At 41.0% G+C, this 23,899-nt stretch overlaps 1 protein-coding gene across 5 annotated transcripts in view; it reads left to right on the top strand.

The window, feature by feature from the left end:
• Nucleotides 1–23,899, top strand: part of plxnb2b (plexin b2b) — a 160,076-nt gene that overhangs the window by 59,572 nt on the left and 76,605 nt on the right. The window contains exon 1 of one of the 5 annotated variants that reach the window (XM_070550310.1): nt 21,836–21,938. The exons of the other annotated variants lie outside the window; for them this stretch is intronic. The gene's annotated coding sequence lies outside the window, so the exon portion shown is untranslated. Of the gene's footprint in view, nt 1–21,835; nt 21,939–23,899 lie in introns of those variants that run through there. 5 annotated transcript variants of the gene reach the window in all.

Below are 23,899 nucleotides of genomic sequence, written 5' to 3'. Positions count from 1 at the left end.
TTAAAGCAACCTTCTTATGCACTTCTGTTGCAGAGAGCAGACTTTTATATAAAACATGATGGATACTTATTTTAATTTCCTTGAACCAAGTCTTTAACAGTTGTGTAACGCACACATGGTGGACCCAACAAGTCCACAACCCTCCATCCATCCCTTTTTCAGTCTCTCCTCCAAACAGCATTGATTCAGCCTCTTATCTCCACTCAAGTCCCCATGTTATTTCAGGAGCATAGGGATAGCTTAATGATCTATTGACCCGATCTATCGACCTGTACAGTCAACCGCAATGGACCATCTACTAAAGAGTAGCCTGCAGGGCTCGACTGCTCCCACTCAGTTCACGCCCTCCCACCTCTTTTGCGAGTGATCTCCACCCTTCTGAGTTTCCTCTGCATCTCCACAGAGATTCGGTCCTAACGTGCTTTAAGCACGTGGCCATAAAGAGGTTTACATATTTCTGCTCTGTAAACAGCGCTGTTGCTAATGGGTTGGCTCGGATGAGCCTGCTCTCACTGTGTTTTCATTCATCTTTGTGTCTGTGTGTATATTAGTGACTGACAAATATTTTTAACGGCTGCATATCTGGTTTATTTGAAATGGGAGTCTCATTTGAGTAAAAACGTTGCATCAGACTTCTTTTCTGGTCTAGTTTTTCTTTGTTTGACATGAGCTTCTAGTACCAGCGATGGTAAACATATGGAAAGCAGCTTCCTGGCAGGTTGAGGGGAACATATTTGTAGTCAGCCAAGTTTATGTACAAACTGTGCTGTATGACAAATGTGAAGAAACTAGTTGCACACCAGCGACACATCTGATTGGATCCTGCTGTACGTCTTGTTTGCACTGTGGCACCTTTGTGTGTGACTGCAGTTGTTGAGCTTGTCATGGGTGAGATCCTCAGGGATTTGCAAGACTCCACTAAATGACTCTCTCGTGTTTAATGCATTTTTGCCAGTGCTTTTGTGAGTTTATTTTCCTCCACGCAGCTCAGCTCAAAGATGGAAAGCCTCATTGGTCAGTGTTCCTGCAAGTCTGGAACAGCCTTGGGCTATTTCCACTAAATTTGATAAGGGTTTTCATGGCTTATGAAGGGTGACTTCTAATGGACTTGTAGAGTGCCTCTATCAAGGGAACGGTGTTCCTTTAACTTGGAAAAAACATGACATTTTATGTCATTTCAAATGTTTTATTTTATTTTGTAATTTCACAAATTTACCAAGACTATGATTTTAGACCTTTTATTCTTTGATGATGCATTATTTCATTACTAGAGGCTATATTTTTTAAAACTATTTAAATCTTGGAAGTGGTTAACTGCAACATGGCTTTGTTCTGAAATTTTAAACAGCTCTTTTATGACCACCCATTAGTTAAATGCTGCACTTTTGTGAGGTCAGTAGTCGGTGATTGACTGTCTCACAGTCTGTTTCGGAGCCTTGGTATCATCTTCTCCTGCCCTGCAATCACATGGACGTGGCCCTTTTAGGAGAACTGTAGAAAAATATTAAAATGTGTTTTTTATATAGACAGCCACAACCTTTGACGATGATAAAACTGGGCTGTGACTTTCGGCAATAGGTCGCCACGGAATTCACCGGAAAATTTCTGAAATGTCTCAAAATATTAGCAAAAGGTTTTTAAAGGTTCGGTTCACTGAAAAGCAATTGTTGTTGATTATTTATGATTATAATCAGTCACTCAGTTTTTCATGCAGGCTGAACATGAAAATTCTCTCCTTCACTCATCTGCATTAGCTTCTGATAGAAAACAGGCTGTAAAATTCTACGATTTGAAAATCCTGACAGATCTACATCACACTTTCATTTAACATTCATGGTTCACACTTTCATATAACATTCATGGACTCACCCATCTTGACTCACTATGGGGAAGGCTGTTGCTGTTTTAGTGACCAGGAATCGGCAGACAACATCCTGACTAGTAAAAGCTAACCATTAGCATTAGCAGCACCACCACACAGAAACGCTCCTCCAGGCTTGTGTTATTTGTGGAGATAAAACGTCAACGTTGCAAGTCAGTGGTGGAGTTGCGTTGCTGTTATCCAATCTGAGGCAAGATGTCCAAATATCAGGAAATGAGTCTCCTGCTGCCACCTTCTTTGGCAGCAGACTTGTCCATGCTAATCCAAGCAATTCTGGGCTTTTTTTGCCCCAAGTACGGTTTGCAAGGCATTAATTTCTACCAGAGACTGCTGCAAATGTATTGATTAAACAAGTTTCCCCACACTTTTTACTGTTACTTGTAGGACATATTCTATCCATGAGTCCATAATTAGTCGGGTTGATCTGCTTAGGGTCCACTCATTCTGGACTCAATGCCGAGGAGAACATGGAATCAGGAGAACATTTTGAGGCTAGACCAGGGAGAACTAGCAGTAACCTAAGACGGCTTTGTTAATGGTGTTACTGTGAAAAATTAATGGAGTTAAATTAATGGCTGTATTTGCTAAGTTTTTGGACTGGCACAACTCCAGGTCATCAGATCATCTTTGTCCTGTGCTTTAACATTTTTATTAGTTTAATGTGACACAAAGTAAAGTTTCAATTTCATCTGTCTCCTCAAACAATATGGCTCTTGCTTTTGTCTCTGAAGTCTTCATCCTGTTTTTTGTTTGTTCATATTTTGTACGCTATAATCTGCTCATGCTCCGTGTCTTCTCTTTTTGGTGAAATTTTGTGGCAGCATTACGGTGCCACGTACAGCAAACCCGTGGGTTGCTTTTAGCGTTTTCATGTGGATGAAGATATTTCTAACATTACTGTGTTTACAAGGATATTTATTGGAATTTCAAATAAACAAATCTTTTGCATTTCCCAAGGAACATCTCCACGCATGTTTCTAACAATAGAATCTAAACCTGCCACCAAAGCTATTAACACATACAACAGGATGTCACACTTAGCTTCAGGTTTCCTTCTGTTGGGATGCTGAAATAAAAGTTCATATAATTTTTCTACGGTTTGTAAACAGCATATTTGACCTTTATAGTGTGCCAATTTTCTGCTATTTCTAACTATCAGCTAAATTCACCAAATATGTTCTATGTTACCCGTGACAGAAGCGCATGCATCATGCACTGACATAAAGTCAGTCATACTCATTGCAAGTCCTGAGCGGTGGCACAACCGGGCGCACAGATTCGGTGATGTGATTGTGAATGGTGACCCACTGTATGTGACATTATGAAATTAATGTGGCTGCGATCAATATCGGATGACTTTCAAGCAGCTCAATTTTACACTTGCAGCAGGGAACAGATGGTACTTGCTGATAGTGTTTGCTGGAGGTGGATCTGTGGCAGAGGGGATGGGGGGGGGGGGGGGGGCATCTTCTGGAGCACGGGGAATGGAGGAAAAGAGGTTAAGGTGATGTGTAAAATGTACTTGCTTAACCTGTATAGAAGAATTATTCCCTAATCAGCTTTCTGTAATGAATAGTTAATTTCACATCGGCTGCTGCTGATCGTGTACATAACACGACCCCATAGATTATTTTACACACACACGCACGCACAGCAGCAGCAGCAGAGTTGAACTGTTGTCTGTACTCTTCACAAGTTTCCATTAACATCCACACTTTTTGTAGCTGGAGGGTGCAAATTTGTGTTCTCGCTGTGTTTGTAGGAAACCCATACCAGAGGCACTCAAATATTAAAATTTACCCACAGGGTATGTTAATGGCTCGGTAACGGAGCACTTTGCATTGTTTTTTGCTTTCTAAAGCTGAAAATAGACATACAGAGGAATGTCTAGGGGCGGAGTCCTGTCTGGTGTGTAACCGATAGACTAGGTATTCAGTGAAAAGTCTGTCTTTTTGCTTCTTGCAAATCTGTCTTGTCATTTTGAATCTCCTCAAACTACAAAGATGTCCTGTGGGAAAGGGTGAGCGAGACATGAGTCCGCTGTCTTGTTATTGGAGCCCAATTCTACTCTAAAGTTTCTTCTGGACCCTCCTCATTACAGCAAAACTAACTCTGCATGCATACCTTTCATCTAGAGTGTGTCTGTTTCTGCCTGCACTACCAAATTTGGTGTGGGTCTGCTGTAACTCGTCTGACTCGTAGCAGAACTGAGCAAGGGATCAGAATTCCTAAAGCAAGTCTGGGCACATCTGGTTGTGATCGGCAGGAGAGAAAAAAGGAGCTCTGTTCTGGGAAATGGCAGCAAAAGCCTGACCCAACCCAGTATAACCCAGCTCAATACCGTACAGAACCAGTCAACACAGAAAGAAAATGGCATGACTGATCCCCGTCACCCCTCCTTTTCCTGACTCAGTGCCAATTTTCATAATCCCACAGTAAAGCCCCTGGCAACATTTTTTATAAACAGTGTTCAACGCTCCTCCATTCCTTCCATTTCAATTTAAGAAAGTAAAAGCTACCATGAGCCAGGTAGACCCAAAGCTCCATTACTTTTGGCGGCAACTCTTGTGTCTGGGATAATGATACCCCGGGGAGTGAGAGTGTTCCTGGATGTCTGTTTGCTCATCCTACCACCTCAGTGGAAATAGGGGGAAGGAAAATTGCTATGGGCAGGTGGTATATTGAAAAGCTTTTCATGATGGGAGCTAAAGTGGGTTTATGCTTCCATTTGTTTGATTTCATTTTTTCCCCTGATGCTAAAGGTGGGAAGGTCTCAGCGTAGCTTGTGTACAAAATGATGATTGGACCATTGAAGCAGAAAAGACCACTCCCTACCAGTTCAAACCAGCATGTCTAACAGCAATAACAATTAGGAACTTACAACAGACCGTACCATCAACATACAAAAAACCCTTGGGTCACAAGGTCACCCTTGGGTTAAGAAGGACCAACTCTTTTTCTGAGTTAATTTAACCCAAACATTTGGGCCGTTTTCATTAACCCAAATTTTGGGTTGTTTCGTTGATAAGTGGATAACCCAACATAAGGGTTGACATTACCCAAACGTTTGAGTTCATCAACCCAAGTTTTGGGTTATTGTGTTTACAAGTGGAAAACCCATTAAAATAACCCAACCTTTTGAGTAAGAGCCACATTTAATAGCTAGCAAGTTAGCAACCCTCGTGTACTAATGGTGGGCAAGTGAACGTCAGTAGTGTTTCACTGGCAAACATTTAAGCTAGTGTTTAAGCTAGTGTTGGCCACCACACAAGGTGAAAACAAATGAAAGGAACGCCAATGTGAAGAAAACTGGGACAAAAAGTAAGAGAAAAGAACTCTCACGACGGTGCTCCCTTTTGTATCCCGCCTAAGCTTCCTCATTTTCCGGGTTTCTCATTGTTTGACCAGCTAATTTCAAAGAGCACTCCTGCCACCTACCGGAGTGGAGTGGGCACCTAAACCAATTATTGGGTTAACCTACACATACAAACAATCCAACCCTAACCCACCCTAACCCAACATGAATAACCCAGTAATTGGGTTGAAGAAATAACCCAACTGTTTTTAGTGTGAACATTTGAGGTCATGATTTGCCCTGCCTACTCTCATTACTCTTGTTATCAGCGTGTTTCCATGGTTGGAACTTCAGGTTATTTTCTGGGAGGGGGGATTTTACCGGGAGGTACGATGGCCTGATCCTCTCAGCTGTTGCCTATACAAATTCAGCCCTTTCAGAACTTTGCACAGATGTCAGCATACAGGTGCTGGCCAGTAAATTAGAATATCATCAAAAGGTTGAAAATATTTCAGTAATTCCATTCAAAACGTGAAACTTGTACATTATATTCATGCAATGCACACAGACCAATGTATTTCCAATGTTCATTACATTTAAATTTGATATTCATAAGTGACAACTAATGAAAACTCCAAATTTGGTATCTCAAAAAATTAGAATATTCTGAAAAGGCTGAATATAGAAGACACCTGCTGCCACTCTAATCAGCTGATTTACTCAAAACACCTGCAAAGGCCTTTAAAAGGTCCCTCAGTCTTGTTTTGAAGGCACCACAATCATGGGGAAGACTTCTGACTTAACAGCTGTCCAAAAGACAATCATTGACACCTTGCACAAGGAGGGCAAGACACAAAAGGTGATTGCTAAAGAAGCTGGCTGTTCGCAGAGCTCTGTGTCCAAGCACATTAACAGACAGGCGAAGGGACGGAAAAAATGTGGTAGAAAAAAGTGTACAAGCTCTAGGGATAACCGCACCCTGCAGAGAATTGTGACGACAAACCCATTCAAAAATGTGGGGGAGATCCACAAAGAGTGGACTGCAGCTGGAGTCAGCGCTTCAAGAACCACCACGAGGAGACTCATGAAAGACATGGGATTCAGGTGTCGCATTCCGTGTGTCAAGCCACTCTTGAACAAGAAACAGCGCAAGAAGCGTCTCGCCTGGGCCAAGGACAAAAAGGACTGGACTGATGCTGAGTGGTCCAAAGTTATGTTTTCTGATGAAAGCAAGTTCTGCATTTCCTTTGGAAATCAAGGACCCAGAGTCTGGAGGAAGAGCGGAGAAGCACAGAATCCACGTTGCATGAGGTCCAGTGTAAAGTTTCCACCGTCAGTGATGGTGTGGGGTGCCATGTCATCTGCCGGTGTTGGCCCACTCTGTTTCCTGAGGTCCAGGGTCAATGCAGCCGTCTACCAGGAAGTTTTAGAGCACTTCATGCTTCCTGCTGCTGACCAACTTTATGGGGATGCAGACTTCACCTTTCAACAGGACTTGGCACCTGCACACAGTGCCAAAACCACCAGCACCTGGTTCAAGGACCATGGTATCCCTGTCCTTGATTGGCCAGCAAACTCGCCTGACCTTAACCCCATAGAAAATCTATGGGGTATTGTGAAGCGGAGGATGCAATACGCTAGACCCAACAATGCAGAGGAGCTGAAGACGACTATCAGAGCAACCTGGGCTCTCATAACACCTGAGCAGTGCCACAGACTGATCGAGTCCATGCCACGCCGCATTACTGCAGTTATTGAGGCAAAAGGAGCCCCGACTAAGTATTGAGTGCTATACATGCACATTCTTTTCATGTTCATTCTTTTCAGTTGGCCAACATTAGAGAAACAAACATTTTTTCATTGGCCTTTAGAATATTCTAATTTTCTGAGATACCAGATTTGATGTTTTCATTGGTTGTCACCTATAAATATCAAAATTAAACGTAATAAACATCGGAAATACATTGGTCTGTGTGCATTGCATGAATATAATGTACAAGTTTCACGTTTTGAATGGAATTACTGAAATATTTTCAACCTTTTGATGATATTCTAATTTACTGGCCAGCACCTGTACCGTGTCTGCTTAGGCGGTGAGTGATGTCACTGCAGCGCCACAAAGCATCCACAGTAACATTACAAGTTTATTCTGTCAAAGCACAATTATTTAATCAATTCGGAAGAACGAGAGAGCTGCTGTGAAGAGATGCTCAATTTTTTTTAACCAATATTCAATATGTGATATCATCTGACCTTTAATTTCCAATACCGATACATGCTGTGTCCTGCTCTTATAAAAAAAATTAACATCACATATCTCCTATCATTCATGCGTACATTTTAAACATGTTCTGTGCAAAATGACAACTACTTGAATTTAAGTTTGCAATAGGAAAAGTGCCATATTTTTTTGGTCTCCAACAGCAGCTGAATCTCATTCTCCATAAGTGTGATGCTAAGATGAGTGTATTACTTTGTAATGCATTTTTTCCTTTTTCTGTAATTGCAGTTACGCTGATAAAACATTTCTTAATATCTTCAGATAAAAAAAGCAAGCCTTGGGTGAAGATTCTTGTTTTTAGTTTAGTTGTTTGTTTGCTGGCTAGCTACATGCTGCTATGATGCACACGTTCACCACACAGGGCAAATTTCTACTTCACAAGTTGTGTCAACTAAACTAAATTATCTCAAAAACTTTACCTCAGATCTGATATTTTGACTTTTTGAGAGAGAGAAGAAGTGGCCGAAGAGTTTTGTTTATGTGTTTGATATGTAAAAGTTGTCATTGAAAGACTGACAACTGATACAGATATTTTCTGATATTAAATGCCAATGCCGATATTGGATGATGTTAATGGTAGACTGGAAATGTTGGACATCCCTACTTCTGAGTGTAAATGAGTTCTGCTGCATTTTTTGGTGTTGGGAGTTTAAAAACGGCGGTTTAAAAACGAACGGTGCTTATTTTCTTGTGCTTCCATTCTGCTTCACAACTCTGTTGGAAAAGACAGCCTAGACCAGCATATGTGTAGGTGCTGGTTTAGCTGGTGGACCAGCATACATTGCTGGTCCAAGACGGGAGGCTGACCTAGCATCCAAAACCTCACATCTCATGATGGTCCACCATCCAATCACCCTTATCCCATGTTGAAGCAGCATACCAGCACCAAAACACAACATATGCTGGTAACCAGCTAAACTGGTCTACACTGTTTTTTTCAGCAGAGAAGCAACTCTTCTAATTTTACTAATGGCGGTTGTTTTGGATGACATGTGCTGATGTAATTTCCTACATCCAGTTACAACAATCAGCGTGAGTTAACCAAAGGTTCAGCTCACTTACTCTGCTGGGTCTTTTGGAGTAGATACCCCTGTTCAGGTACTCTGTTGGTAAACTGCCCATTCAGCCGACCCCGTGAAGTGCAGACATGTGCATGCTGGAATGTTACGGTAAAATTAGTCTCAAGTTCCAATAGTAGAAACACGCCTCACTGGAGCGCTGTTTTATTTCCCTGCAGCGGATCACTGTAGTTCTGGTTTTGGAAACAGCCTGGCTGGTTTCTTTTCTGCCTCATGAATTCAGTTTTAATTCAAATGGAACTTGTACATTAAGCTCTCTGAGAGTCCGGCCCTCTGGTTGGCCAGGGAGACCGTTAAACTTCAGCTGCAGAGAGAATATCACAGCTTCTGTTATTATGCTGTTGGTGCTATGGGGACTATTTGCCGTCCTTATTATGCAGTCTGACTGGTGACTGGGCAACAAGCCTGGGTGTGTGGGCATTCTCGATTTACATGACACTGCCCAGCTTGGGATGGGCAAGGGAGAGAGGCAAGGCAGACAGATGCCCGAGGCTGCGGACCAAAGCCAGAGAACTGCTGGTGTTGCCACACATGCCTCAGACCCACTGACCCTTACCAACATAATGACCGAGGGGTTAATTCCCAATGGACTGTCCAGCACTCGGACAGGAAAGATGAGGGGAAGTGCGATGAGGGCATTGCAATGGGATGTAGATACAAAATGTTATTCTTCCAAAACATGTCTTTATTGCTTTGAGATTAAGTAATTGTGCATGTTGCAACACATTTTAAAGTTTTTTTTTAAATTGTCTGACTTCTCAAAAATCCTGTGAGCTATGCTGTAAAATTTTCTACAATGAGGGATTAGCAAGCCTCCAGTAATCCACTGCCATTTTAAGAAGCATCACTCACATTCTCATGCACTTACAAACCTAAAAATATTTTCACCACAAATGGGTAAACAAAAAGGCACGGGGAATTAGATGGTACTATACTAATTTTTCTTCATCCCTAAATTATGGCTGGACTGTTTTGAGGGTCATTGAATCTGGCAGAGAGCAAGAACTGACAATCTCTTTACTCCATCTCTGAAGCGCTGTTAGATGAGACAAAAATGCCCATATCCTTCTGCAGTAAATCTTTTACACAACAACAGTTGAGGAGGATTTGAGCACATGGGAAATCATCCATCTGCATGAGATTTTATTTCAAGAAGAAGAAAACTTTTCTTCTTTTATTCAAGACACAGTAAGGCATCTTTTAAACCAGCCTGTGTGTGACTGTTTGTTGTCTAAACATCTCATGAACAAGTGGATGGATTTTAATGAAACTAAGAGAGTAACTATTGGATCTTCATCTACAACTGATCAACTTTTACTACCAACCAGATTTCAGATGGTGGCCAGAGCTGGAAAACATAAAAGGTTCTGTCAGTCAGTATTACAGATATTTACTAACTCTGGGTGTCTCAATAGCGGAGTGCCATTCCTTACACAAAATCCACTTATTACATATCATGAATCATCTTTGCCTCAGACCTTGCTGTCAAATATCAGGTTCAATCCGATCTGCGTTTGTCAGAAATTTTTCCTTAAAGGGGGCAGATTATACAACAGAATGGGGGATGGGTGGGCGTGGCCAGCTCCAGCTTGTTTTCTTAAAGTGACATTGTGTAATTTTACTTTTAATCTCTGGAAATATCCATCGAAACGTTTGTTGAACATGAATAAAAGGATGTCCAGTCATTGAAAAATATTGGCGGCTTCGTAACATACAACCATACAAATTGGGTCTAAAGTACATGAGGCGCGGGTCTAACATCTTTGGGGGGCGCCATATTAGACGCCGTGTTTTCTTCCGGCCGGCTTGAGGTTCTGTGCCTGTCGATGATGTCACCCTACATGACTGCCTGGACGAATGACTTGCAGAAGTTACGTTACCACATTCAAAAACATTTAGGCAGTAAGAAACAAGAATTTAATAACACATTTGCTAAACTCTTTCCAAAACATGTGTGAAACAACAGAGATGAAAAAGAGATGCAATATATTTTGGCTGAGCGGTATTGTTGTAGTATGTCATCAGCGAGGATGTTGTGGAAAATACAGCACCACAAAACTAGCATTGGAGTTGCATTTTCTCGATAAAATTAACTGAAGGACCATCAAAGTCTAAATAGTCATGCGGATGTCGCATGCTTTCTGCTCCACAGTTAACAACATTTACTGTAATGTTTTTTTAATTAGCGACAGTCACGGAGATATGGTGTAAAACTACCCTGAAATGTGTGTACTGTCCCCTAGTGTCAGAAATATACACAGTGCTGCTTTAAAGTGACAGAGCCCTGAAACGGCTCATTCTGAAAGGTACTGAAACTGTCTAGAATAAAAAAGCTGGAAATCGCATCATGTGAGAGGAATTTAGTGCAAAGGCAGGCAGGCAGCTTCATTTAAACAGCACATTTCATACACAGAGGCAATTCAATGTGCTTTCCATTAGCAAAGAACTTCATGAACATTTTTGGTATTGACCATAAATCTATTACAGCTTAAAATAAATCACAATCTGTCCTCTAAGCACTGGACAGATTTGAATGATCATTGGATGTTCATCTACTGATTATTGTTTTGAGTAAAGCCCTTTAATGTTTACGGACTAGAAAAAAATCATTGCTATTGTGAGATTTCACATAGCGCTACTTTCAGGGTTTGACCAAAGTGGTCATTTCCATTAATTCTCCACATACAACAATCTTCGTTAAAAACTCTGAAGGCCCATTTTTTGCTGCTATTTAAGTATATTTATTTCTCAATATTGCAAAACATCAACATCACATTACTGAGCAAACATTTTAAATTAACTCGAAAATATACAATAATGAGATGGAAAAAGTAGCATTTGAATGCTGCGTAAAAGCCCTTTTAAGGACTTTAACAGCAAATTTTTCATAATCCGGACTCCTTTTCAGTTTTTCCATTCTCAGGCTGTAATTTGATAGAGCTTCCAGTTTTCACTAATCTGGAGGGTGAAAGTATCTTTGAATTTGTGCAAGTGTGAGTGTGTGTGTGTGTGTGTGTGCGCGCGCACGCACGCGTGTGTGCATAGAGCAATGGCTCCACTCTCCCTTGTTACATAATAAGTTATTGACTGTGTGACCTGATGCCTTTTTATCGCGCCCTGTGCAGATTGCATTCCATAATCTAATGAGACAGATATTCTTTAATGAAAATCCTCGACAGGGCTGTGATTGCTGTGATAAAGCTTAAGGTCACACTTCACATTATGCAAGTCTAGCTTGCATATATATGTGTGTGTAATAAGCCGGGTTGTTTATTGCTATGGAGAACATATTTTAATCATATGTCTCTTTGTATTATGTTATTGTTTTAAAAAGGCTGGGATGGTTGTCACTGGTGATTTTAACTCTGTCGCTTTGTAATCGTCAATAAATCAGAGCATCATGAATGTTTCTGGGACAGAGAGAGACACAGATCAGTGTAAACAAGGACAAGAAGTGGATAAGAATGAATTAGAACTGGCCATTCAAGTACAGTCAGCACAATGCCTGGCACAGTCTGGGTGTTAGTTCCTGATATATGGGTGTCGAGTAAATTCAGACATCACATAAACAGGATGCAAGCTGTGTTTGTGCAGTCTGCATGACACATGCAAAAGCAACCGTATGGGAGATCATACCAGGCTTGGAAGTTTGGAGCAGCTGCTAGAAGATTAAAAGCCCTTTTGCTGAAAGCCTGGGCCATCGCACCACGAGAGATTTTCCACTCTCACAAAGTATAAAAACTTTTTCATTAAAAAAAGAATCTGTTAATTTCTGCAGTAAATTTTCTGTCCACATCAAAGGAGTTTGTGAGAACCTTTTCTCTTAAATGCAGATTTTATGTTAAATGCATTGTTCAGGAGAGCAGCCTTGTCACGTTGTGCTAAGGTTTTGAAAAGGCTTGATGGGAGCAGAATAAAAACGCACCTGCAAAGAGGAGGCAAACATCATCGTGCGTTAATTAAATGTCAGAACAAGCTGCTGCATCAGAACAGGATCATGAGTCTGAGAGGCTGCACAGCAATGCAGTTGAGCGGTACGTCTTCGGTGAATCGTCTTAATTGATGATCAGAAACCTAAACAGTGGGCTTTAAAAATTCCTGGATGAAAATGGAGAGAAATCATGATCTATACAGCATGAAAGGACAAGGATATTGATTTCCTAGAGAGAAGTACTTTGGAGATTTGCCACACATTGCTTTTGCAACTTCACTGGTTTCAGGTCATTGCGGTTGACGCTGGGAGCGAGAAAAAGTTTAGATCTTGTTAACTACAGTCAAAACCCACAAATACCCCCGACATTCCCCAGTTTCCTCTTTTTTCTTGATCAGCTCCCTCAGTTTTTCCTCAGAACTTTTCTATTTGCCTCTAGACTCACATGCTCCTTGTTGCTGAGGGCTTTTTCTGCTTAATGCCACTGAGGAAGCCCAGCTGCACAGATGTGCTCCCTGGTTTGCAGTTTTTTTTGCGTTTGCCTGGAGCAGCCACCCCTCCAGGACCGCTGGCCCTGATGAAGAGCTGGAGAAGCTCCATTTGGCAGCTTCTCATTTGAAATGGGGTTTCTGTCCCCAGACAGCCTCCCCAACCCTCCCACTGTCTTTCATCCTGACTGTTCTTTTGAAAACAAGGGAAACTGCCAGGAAAGAGAATCCATCATCGTGTTTGGCCCAGGGCGTTACATTTAACGTTAGCGCCCAAATGGAAAAACGTGCGTGCCATGACAATGGCACCGCGACGTAGGCACCGTCTCTTCCCTTTGTGGTCCACTGACAAACTGGGAGCACTTAGCCCACCCTTTCTTTCTGATTATCCATCACCCTGGAGCTTGTTGAAAAATCATTTACTGTATACGACGGTGATTGACGACTCACGGGTGACTCTGCTCCAGTTCCCCCTGCCCCCCCTCCGCCGACATAATACTCTCCCTCAGCGGACAAAGGTGCACACAAACATGCTCCCAACGCAATCACCAATTGTTTCTAGAAATTTGACGCTTAAAGTTCAGAAGAAGCTGGAGGGGCATTGCTGGCAGAAAACATCACACTTCTCAGTGGTTAACACCCCTGGAGAAATGTTTCTCTAGTCAGTCTGGGTCTGATTTGCTTATAGAAATCCTAACAGGCAGCAGAAAAGATGACCTGCTTGTTTCCGAGCAAGAGTATCCATCACAGGAAAAGGAATGAAACCACAACTGAAAATAAATGGTTTATTTTTCTTTTTTTTTCTAAGTTAAGACCATTCTGACCAGTATGACCCAATACTGCAGAGTGATTTGGTGGAGGCTAGAAAGGCTTGATGTAGCGGGAGGCCCTCGGTGTGCTGTAGTCTGATCTGACCTTGGCAGAAGGCTGGAGTCTGTTGGAACGTTTACTGACGGGTTTAGAAAACGTTACGTGGATTAAGAAGAAACTTCTGGAGAATCCTTTCTAATCCACCGTTCCTTCTGATCAAAGAGAGCCAGATAGCTCTGACTCTTTCTCCCCACCTTTTCTCTTTTTTTATATCATAGCTGCACTTTAGATTCTTTCAAATATGCACTTTGTCTTGGTCCTCCCTGATTACATTCTGAGGAAAAGAACTGAGGGACATAATGTTTGAGTGTCTTTTGTGTGGTAGGCGCTACCTGTAATTGCAAATGGCTGAAACGGCTAGCTGAGAAGCCTGTCGTCAGGTATGAGCGTGAAGTTGAAACGGATGATTTCTGTTTATTCTCCACTACTGTTGTTTCCTTTATCCTCAGATCAGTAGTCTAAATTACACAGATCACCAATAATTTATCTCAGGGCTGGTTATTTGTTTGGGGGATTTATGCATCTGCAGCTGTGGGTATTAAAGATCGTGCTCCTGATTGTAAACAAAAATGATCATAAAAATATCACAGATGATGCAGAGAGAATAACAGTAAATGAAGACAGCACGGATGACACATAAATTAAAGGCAAACCATAAAACAAGATCCAAATTGGATGTAAAAGTTGCAGGAGAGACATCACTCTCTAATCATCAGCAGATTTTTATAAGCACTGACAGATTTATTCTACTAATTAAAAATTTCTACCTCTGTTTTGCACAAATGTTTTAAAGAAATGTGCTATGTTCTTCCTGAATATTAGTGCTTTTCATTTGTTTCTATTTCATCTTTCTGCCTCAAGTCTTGTTCCTGACAGAATTCTCCAGTTATTAGGCTTTCTAGATGCTCACACAGAGGTATCTGCTTAAAACCTGCTGTCTTTGACCACCACTTCATATTTGATCAACGTTTTAAGGCTCTGTCAAGAATCTTGGTGTGACCTTTGACCCAGCTCTCACCCTGGATTCTCATGTTCTCTTGTTCGCTCTTCCTTCTTCCATCTCAGGAACATTGCTAAGCTGAGTCCCATTCTGTCCCGCTCTGAGCTTGAGACAGTTCTCCACACCTTCATCTCCTCACGCTTAGACTACTGTAACTCTCTTTTCACGTGTCTGAGCAGAAACTCCCTGAACCGTCTACAGGTGGTTCAGAATGCCTGTGCTCGGCTTCTGACCAAGTCCTCCAAACACACCCACATCACCCCGCTTCTCCTCCAGCTTCACTGGCTGCCAGTCAACTTCAGGGTTCATTTCAAGATTCTGGTTCTGGTCTTTAGGGCCTTACATGGACAATCATTGGTGATCTTCTCAGTCCCTACACCCTCAGCAGGTCCCTGAGGTTCAGTGATCAAAGCCTACTGGTTGTGCAGCACCAGGCTAAAGACCAAAGGTGACAGATCATTTGCTGCTGTGGCCCCCAGACTCTGGAACTCTCTCCCCCTGAGCCTGAGATCAGTGGACTCAGTGGTCTCCTTCAAAAAGCAGCTGAAAATTCACCTGTTAAGGCTTTGGTGTGAGCTTCATCACCTCCCTCTCCTTATTCTACTCTTTCTACCAATGCCAACTTTCTGGGATCAGCTGATTACCTCTTCAATATTGATTTTCTCTTTCATTTTCCTCACATTTTTTATCACATTTTCTTACTTCTCCAAATTTTGATATTTTTGATGATCTTTAATATGTTTTAATTTTTTAATTTTCATTTTTGTTCTTGTGAAGCGCCTCATGATTTTTGTCTTGAGGGGCGCTATAAAAAAGATTGTTTCTTCTTCTAAGGCTGTACTTTGGTCATTATTGAGAAGTACGAGTGTTCCCCTCTTCTCTGATAAACAAGGGCACTGTGCGTTTTCTGTCCAGGGTCTCAGACTGTATCTTCTTTAAAAGTCAGGACTGCAGCATGTCCTGAGAGCTTAACGACCAAATTCGGCCTTGTTTTATAGCGTTTTTGGTCCAGTCTAGTTTGCTATTATTAATTAGTTGTATTGTATTAAACACAAGGCCATTTCGATGCGGCCTATATCAATAAGACTGTATTACTTCTGTCACATGTTTTGTATGCTTTAGTCTAAATGGCACCTAGAACACTGGGGATCTATCTGATTACATATTGACATGTAGAGCATAAATGAATAGCACTTGAGAACATAATAATACCCCACCAATTATTTCTATGCAAAAAGCTCTTTGTTGTTTGTTTGTTTCTTTGCACATGCTGGCAAAAATGATGCATTTTCCATAAACTGTGCAACCATTGTTTAAAGTTGTAGTTCAGTGAAAAGCGTTGCCTCATGTATGATTGTTGATTTTTGAGCTGTTCAAATAGAGAGGCAATTTCCACACACTGTGATTACGCTTTACTCTGAATGGATGAGGAAGCGTTCTTCTGTTTCGTTCCTAAAAAAATATTAGAGCAATTAAAACACGAGGTAACCACTCCTGTAGTTCCCCCAAAATGGGACCATAATATGCAGATTGAACATCATACAGTATCAAAGACTAGTTGAAAACAGGGATTCGGACCAGGTGTTCATCAGGCAAATGTTGACTGAGGTCATAAACATAATGAGAAGTTGGGATTTTCTGATGGACTTCCCTATAATTGGACTTCATTGTGCTCGAGGAGCCTCTGGCTTTGCAAAGCAAATACAAGAAATTCACTTCATCATTTACAACTGATAAATATCCAACCTTTTCAGGACCAACAGATGTGCTGTTATGATACTTTTAACTCTAGGCCTTATCTGAAAAAAGCTTTATCCATTAAATGATGTAAATGCAGGAATGTATTGATGATAATAATAATAATTCTATAAAGTGTTACTGACAATGCAAATTCTATGGGATTGCATTTATTTTTGATTAATATCATTGCTATATTCTGTTTTAGCACTTTTAAGTTAATTTTCTGAGTACATCTTCCCATCACAGATGACAAATGCAATTACAGAGATTAAATGAGTTTCTGCAAAAACGTCTGTTTGATTTAGTTTTCTGAATGTGTTGACAAAGCCAAAAACCTAAAGTCCCACCAAAATGAAACAAACCCAGACTTTTTGAAGTGTGATATGTTAGCTGGCCTACCATCTGCTTGAGCTGATCAAAACAATTGACTTGTTCGTGTTTTCCTCTGATGTTTTTGTTAGTGGGCTCCGTCTCTGTGGGCTTAGTAAGCAGAAGGCGCTGTGTTGCAATCAGCTTTCTCAAGAAGCTCAGACTTGCTTTGTGGAAAAAAAATTGGAATGCGCCACTGTGTCGCTGCCAGAAAGACGAGTGAGAGATAAAAGCACAACAGTAGTATCTGTTGTGGGTGCGGGAGGCCCCTGAAGCCCGCTCATTGTGATATGCTATCTAACATGTGATAGGAGACACCAACACGCTGCTCTGTGGAGTCTGTGTGGAAGCTTTCCAGACAAACAGGACATCAGTACTGCTTTTATTTATCTTTCTGTCAGATGGACTGGAGAAATGGCAGATGGATCTACAAATTAAACATTTTTGTTCTATTTTTGTTTTGAATTTCAATGCTGGGAACAGATGACTGAATAGCGTGTTGACACGTTATAGGGCTCGACGATGTGGTCTAAAACCAGTATCGCAGTACTTTAAGGCTTTCGCCTCGATAACGATAAATGGACGATCGCTACATGTATGCGCAGAAACAAAAATTGTCCACTAGATGGGGCTGTCACTTGTGTTACGTTGAATCACGGTGTCACATGACCCGAGGTGGTACAGCTTCTTAAAGGGACATGAACGTCACCAACCTACACAAATTCTGTCTTTTTTTTTTTATTATCAAAATGGGAAAAACGATATTGGTCCGAGTCAGAAATTTCAATAACGATACATTTTCAATATATTGCCCAGTCCTGTACTGGTGCTTTCCAATTTTTTAATCTACATACTTACATTTTTAATAAAGAAAAATCTGCTAAAAGCCCAATACAGCTAATGAATCAATGCTAGAGTATTTGGCAGGGATCGGAACAAATTATTGCTAAATGAAATGTATATTATTTTGTTTTATTGGTTTTCTAAGAATCATCCACTGTAAATTCCTCTTCTTTTACAGCTGCTGCATTTAAATGTTGTGTAGATTTAATTTAAGTTGTAGATTATTTATTTTTGTAGACCAGTGCAAACTCTGAAATATACAGTCAGCTGTGGTTGTGCTGGCTCTTTTTATTTTTTGCTGTCTCTACCTCAGCAACCAAAGATTTTAAATATTCATTTAAATTAAATTCTGCAGCAGTATTGGGCTGCCCATGGATTTGCCTGACTTGAAATTGGCTAAGGAGGAATATCAGCTGATGCCGATATATAAAAAATGATAAATATCGGCCTGATACATCGGTATATCCCCAAATGTAGACTCAGTTAACTCTTTTGATCAGAGCACTCCAAAATGCTAAATAATGCCCAACTCAACGTTCAAAGCCTCATATCTTGATGAAATAGAGCAGTGGTTCCTAACCTGGGGGTCCCGACCCCCACAAGGGGGCGCTAAAGCCTCTCAGTGGGTCGCCAGGACCTCTCCACTTTAAGGGGTTAAAACTTCATTTATTACTTGTTTATAGCCTACATTTTGCTCACTTATTGTCATGAGTGAAAAGTTTACTGATATTAAGACAGGAAATAATTAGTACAGAAAAAGTAACACACTTTTAAGAACATTTTGCTCAGCTCACTGTTTTATTTTCAAGTGTCAAAAGTTCATTAAAGATAGGACTGGTTGATTAATCACAGCCTTTACAGTAAATAATCTAGTATAAACAGTAATATACACATTTAAGTACATTTTGCTCAGTGTATTTTTTATGTGTCAAACGTTTATTGAAAGGAATGATTGATTTATCAGTGTTTACAAGAAACAATGTGTTCAGAAAAGTAATACAAACTGTCAAGCACATTATGCTCTGTTTGGTTTTGTTAATGACTTTGTTCTGTACTGGAGCCTACTATTACTGTTATCTATTGAATCAAAGCATATTAAAATGTGCTTGAACAATTTTATCATTTCTTAATAATGTTTGTACTGGAAGAGAGAATGGGAGGGGGTCGTTAAAAATTTTACTGGTAAAAAAGGGGTCCCTTGGGAAAAAGGTTGGGAACCACTGGAATAGAGCCATCTTAATAAAACAATCTTTTTACATCTGCAGTGGTCTAACTCCAATAAAATAGTTGGTCCACAATACGTTTTACATCTACGGTCCAACATAATTTACCACTGAAATTTCTCCAAATTTTCCTACTGCAACCCTTTCGTACAACATTTTCATCATAACTTCCATTAGTATCTCCATATTAGCTTAAAAAGTTTTTCTCTACATCTTAACTGATCCAGCAGATTAAGGGTTACCTAACCTCTATGCTTCCTGCAGTACCTGTCCTAATCTGCAGGTGTTGCTAGAGAGAAAGCAACACAGCTGCAGGAATGGCACCAAAAGAGTGTTTATTCTCCATACACAGTTGTGACAAAATGTAATCGTATTTGCACCTGGCAGCAATAAAATTTGCAACAAAGTTTTTTAGAACCGTATTCAAGCTGCTAGATTTGGATGCTATCTCATAGCTGTATTACGGCCCATCGTAGTCTAAGTGCTCCTTTAATGTATTTTAATGACATTGGTTCCATGTACACAATGGCTGGTAGTTTACTTTAGAACTTTTACACAAAGGTTAATTGATATGGATTTTAATTTCCCAGTCCCATCCTCTGAACATGCATTAAAGTGCTGATGATGAATGGTCTATGGAGGCTGTCATTGCGCCTTACCCAGTGTTGACACTGGACGATTTATTTTTGCACAGGCAAATTTATTCCACACAAAATGCACCAGTAGGTAATCTGGAACCACCAATTTCATTATAAATTATAGGAAAAAGCACAACTTTGTGGAAAAAACAACTCATGAGCCTTCTTTAGGTGTCGTCTGTCTGCAGTGATTAATTTGAAAGAGAAATCAGGACGACTAATATCCGCTCATCTGTAAAAACCCTGTAGGCTTTGAACAATTTCCTCCTCCGTGTGTGGTGTTTACCCAAACACAGACTATTAATTACACTTCAATCCTTCTCAAAACCTTCCAGTTTGTGCTTTTCAACTTTGTGAGATTTTTCTCTTTGATGACCATTTGCTCTTCATCTTTAAATTCCATGAAATGCCCTGCATTAAACCTGTGAGCTTCCAAAAAGAATAAAACAAGTTCTCCACTCACTGATTATTTTAGGCATGCAGGTCCAAAAACGTTATTCATCATGCTGATTCACATCTCCAAGCTAAAGGGAAGTAAACTTTCCCCTGTTGTTTTAAAAAATGCAAGCTAGTAAATGTAAGTGGTGGTTTCTTATTTGAACAGCAGAAGCTGCAGCGATAGGTTATTGACAGCCTCTTCTCCGTCCTTATTTCTCCCTGCCGACGCAGTCACCCCCCCCCCCCCCCCCCCCCCCGCAGAATAAAATGGTTCACACCACTGTCAGCTGTCATCTTCCCCCCCACAGGGCTGCAGAGTTCAGATGCTAGACAGGGTGATTGAAAATAAAACCAAACTCAAGTGGAGGGAGGCTGCTTTTCTGTGTGTGCAGGCTGTTAACATAAGTGAGTGGCTGTCATGCATTTTGTTAGCATCAACACTTTTCTTTGGGCAGCCCTGCCGAGAGGGATTGCTTGTCGCAGGGACGAGATAGTTGTGAGGAATGCTCCGAGGAGGCTGACTAGCACCCCCGCCCCTACCTTGCCTGCCTCATTTCTGAAAGAATGATGCTTGGAGCAAGTAAGGTGGAGGATATGAGAGAGGGGAGGGAGGGGTGGCAGATGGGGCCATGTGGGGGGGGGTTGTGGGGCAGACTGGGTCCTGCTGATCTGAGCAGTGAAGTGGAAAAAAGGCACTTCTTGTTATCAAAGCTTCACTTCAGACACCACTTGGTGACCGGTCATTTCTACGGAGGACCCTATGGCCTGTGCAGGAGAAAAAGTGGTCCCATCAATGTTCAGGGGGCAGCAGAGTTAACGGGCCTGGGAGGGAGTGTAGTCCATCAGCACTTCAGATAGCTTTGTGCACAGGTGCATCTAATGAGACTCTGAAGCTGTAACCGATGGAAAATCTTTCTCTTAATCAACAAATTCAAAGTGAGTATCGACACGACCTCCCTGGTCTTGAGCTTGTCAACACCGACTCATGTTGTTGCTTCCCCCTGGACAAAATACTCGATGGAATATTTCTAGTACTATTAATAAGTAAGATTTTTTATTTCATGTGTTTTATTAGCAGGGGGGTTGCATAATGGTGCAATTAGGTTTTTTTTAGCTCTGAGCAGCCAGAGTGACCTTGAGATGAGTGTTAAAGCTGCATGTTTGTAAAAATTCCCTTTTAAGATCAAACTTGTTGCAAAAATCCCCAACAAAAGCACCATGCTAACAAGAATGCACCGTGGATTTATAATCCCACAGAAGTTTTTGGAAGAACATTGGTGCATTAGAGGAAGGAGACGTGACTTGTGAAAGTTATTTGCACTTAATATTGTAACTTTTTATTCCACTCTTGTTTCAATTAATGTATTATTATTATTATTATTATTATTAGTAGTAGTAGTAGTATTAGTAGTAGTATTGTACTGTAAATGTAACATAAAACCTTTGTGACATTGTAGTTGCATCTTGTTGATGTTGATGATGATGATATTTAAGACTGTCCTCTTTCTTCTCCACTCATCTGGAGAGACTCCAGCTGCTCCATCTCAGAGTTAACTACCGTATTTTCCGGACTATAAGCCGCTACTTTTTCCCACGCTTTGAACCATGCGGCTTATAATGAGGTGCGGTTTTAGTCAACCAGAAAGGATGGATGCTGGAAAGTCTAATGAAGGAAAGCGCCCAGGAGGATTTTTTCACAGTAAAATGGTGCTGCTTGTTTTCCCAGCTTCACTCCGGGATGATGACAGCAACACGGAGAGCCACACTGACAGTTAAACTACGTTTTCAATTCAGTAGATACCTGCGGCTTTTAGCCCGGTGCGGCTTATACTGAGGTGCACTCTAAAGTCCGGAAATTACGGTAACTGAGCTAATATTTTTATTTGTCGTTATGCTTCAACCAAACAGTGGTTGCTTTTATCGTTTTTATAGAGGAATGCCTCATTTTGCACATACAGACAGTAAACTCGTATATCTATTCTGCTGAAATGGTTTCATGTGGAAGAGTTTTGTGAGTGTTCTCTTCTTATGGGGCTTCATCGTTTGGGTCGTCACAATATGTTTTGTGTTTCCAGTCAGCCATGCACATTAGTTATTTTCTTGACACACATTGTTGGGACATTTTTCTGCTAAAACATTTGGGCTTAGCATTAAAAATGCAGTTTGCCTGCAGCAGACCTCTTCTCCTCAGCTCACCTGAAATTGTAAAAAAAGTTACAGATTGGTTCAATTCCATTCATGCATTCAACAACTTTTCTCCCTTTTTTAATTCAAATATTCATAGTTTTGTTAAGATTTTCACAAAAATAGCTGCTTCCCTATTAGTGATGTCAACATAGCGGCACATCCAGTGAAACCTAACATCAGAATAAACTCTGGATGGTGAAGAGTGTGTGTGTGTGTGTGCATTCAGGCCTGTGCACCTGGGCAGGTTTTAGCATGTTACATCTTCAGTGAGAACGGGTGGCTCATGCTGAGGTGTCAGATTTCTTTGATTCTTAACATTAGAAAAACAGATGCTTGAGACAGTGATGCTATTGAAATGGGTGAGGTAGTTTTTCAGACTCTGCCTGAAGCAAACTGAAGACTTTTAGTCTGTCTTTGTTTCCCATTGTCATTTCTTCCTGACTGTCATCTGTCCTGCTTAATTTCACATATTTCCTTCTCGCCTGTTACCCCTTATAGTCCACATCCTCTGCTTTCTATAATATTCTTCCCAGTATGTTTTCCTTAAATCTCTTTTTCTGCCTCATCTCCTCTGACCCCATCTGTTTGAACTCTGTCCATTTCCTCCGCTGACCCCATAAAGACGAGAGTAAGAGGATTCCACTCCTCGGCAGTGACTAGGCTGGCTGCAACCCTGCATTGGATAAAGAGCTTAGACATTAACCATAATTCTGCTTCCAAAAGTACTGCCCAGCATATGATGGCCACCACATAACCATACTTGATTTATGCGTTTCACAAGCACTGTGACTTTTAGAGAAAAGACAAAAGCTCATGTGTCTCTGTCATGGCTGTCTGTCAGATCCTTTGGTTATTCATGAGGAATTGCAGCAGTTTAGACATACATCTATATATTTATGTCCTCTCTGCAGAAGTCTTTTCATTCAAAAGGTTTATGAGAGGACTGTTTTTCCTTTGTTGTTTTCTGAAAGCGCAATTTAATGAAAAGCCCAGAGACCGAACTGGTAATCCCTGACAGCAGCCACACAATCCCTGATTTGTGATGTTGGGCATGCAGCATTGTAAACAGATCTAAACAGAATATTGAGGTAGCAAACAGGGAAAAGATCCAATAGGCTGGTCAAGGTCATTGCCCTTCTCCAAATGTCTTTTTCTATCAAAAAGATGCAAATATAAAATATCCATTTGGTTTTGGTCTTATTTCCTGAAGTAAACCATGTTTAATTTGTCTGGCGCAAAAGCATAAAACAGTTATCTGGAGTCAAGAAGTGGATCTTCCAGAAAATTGATCCCCTCTGCTGCGTGACCTTCGTGTGAAATGCATCTGCTGAGAAAATGCTTCTTCACCCCAAGTGAGCAGCAATGGCTATTTTCAGTGACTGGCAGTTTCATTACCAGTTGGGTTTGATTTGTTTTTGTTAATGTTCACCTCCACCAAGGAAATGTGACCTAGTGTTGGTTTCTCTCTTGTTTGCTAAGGACTCTCGATGCATGTGTGTGTCCCCCCCAATGCGTCCCCTCCCATCAGCCCAGAGAAGCCCTGGATGTCTGTTAGTGGTCTGACATGGCTGGCTTACTGAGAATATGATACTCCTAAAGGAATGACTGTGGCCACTCTGCTGCTGCTGCTGCTGC

The sequence above is a fragment of the Nothobranchius furzeri genome, chromosome 4 (genome assembly GCF_043380555.1).
Source record: "Nothobranchius furzeri strain GRZ-AD chromosome 4, NfurGRZ-RIMD1, whole genome shotgun sequence".
Taxonomy (NCBI): domain Eukaryota; kingdom Metazoa; phylum Chordata; class Actinopteri; order Cyprinodontiformes; family Nothobranchiidae; genus Nothobranchius; species Nothobranchius furzeri.
This window is presented reverse-complemented; position numbering and strand designations above follow the sequence as displayed.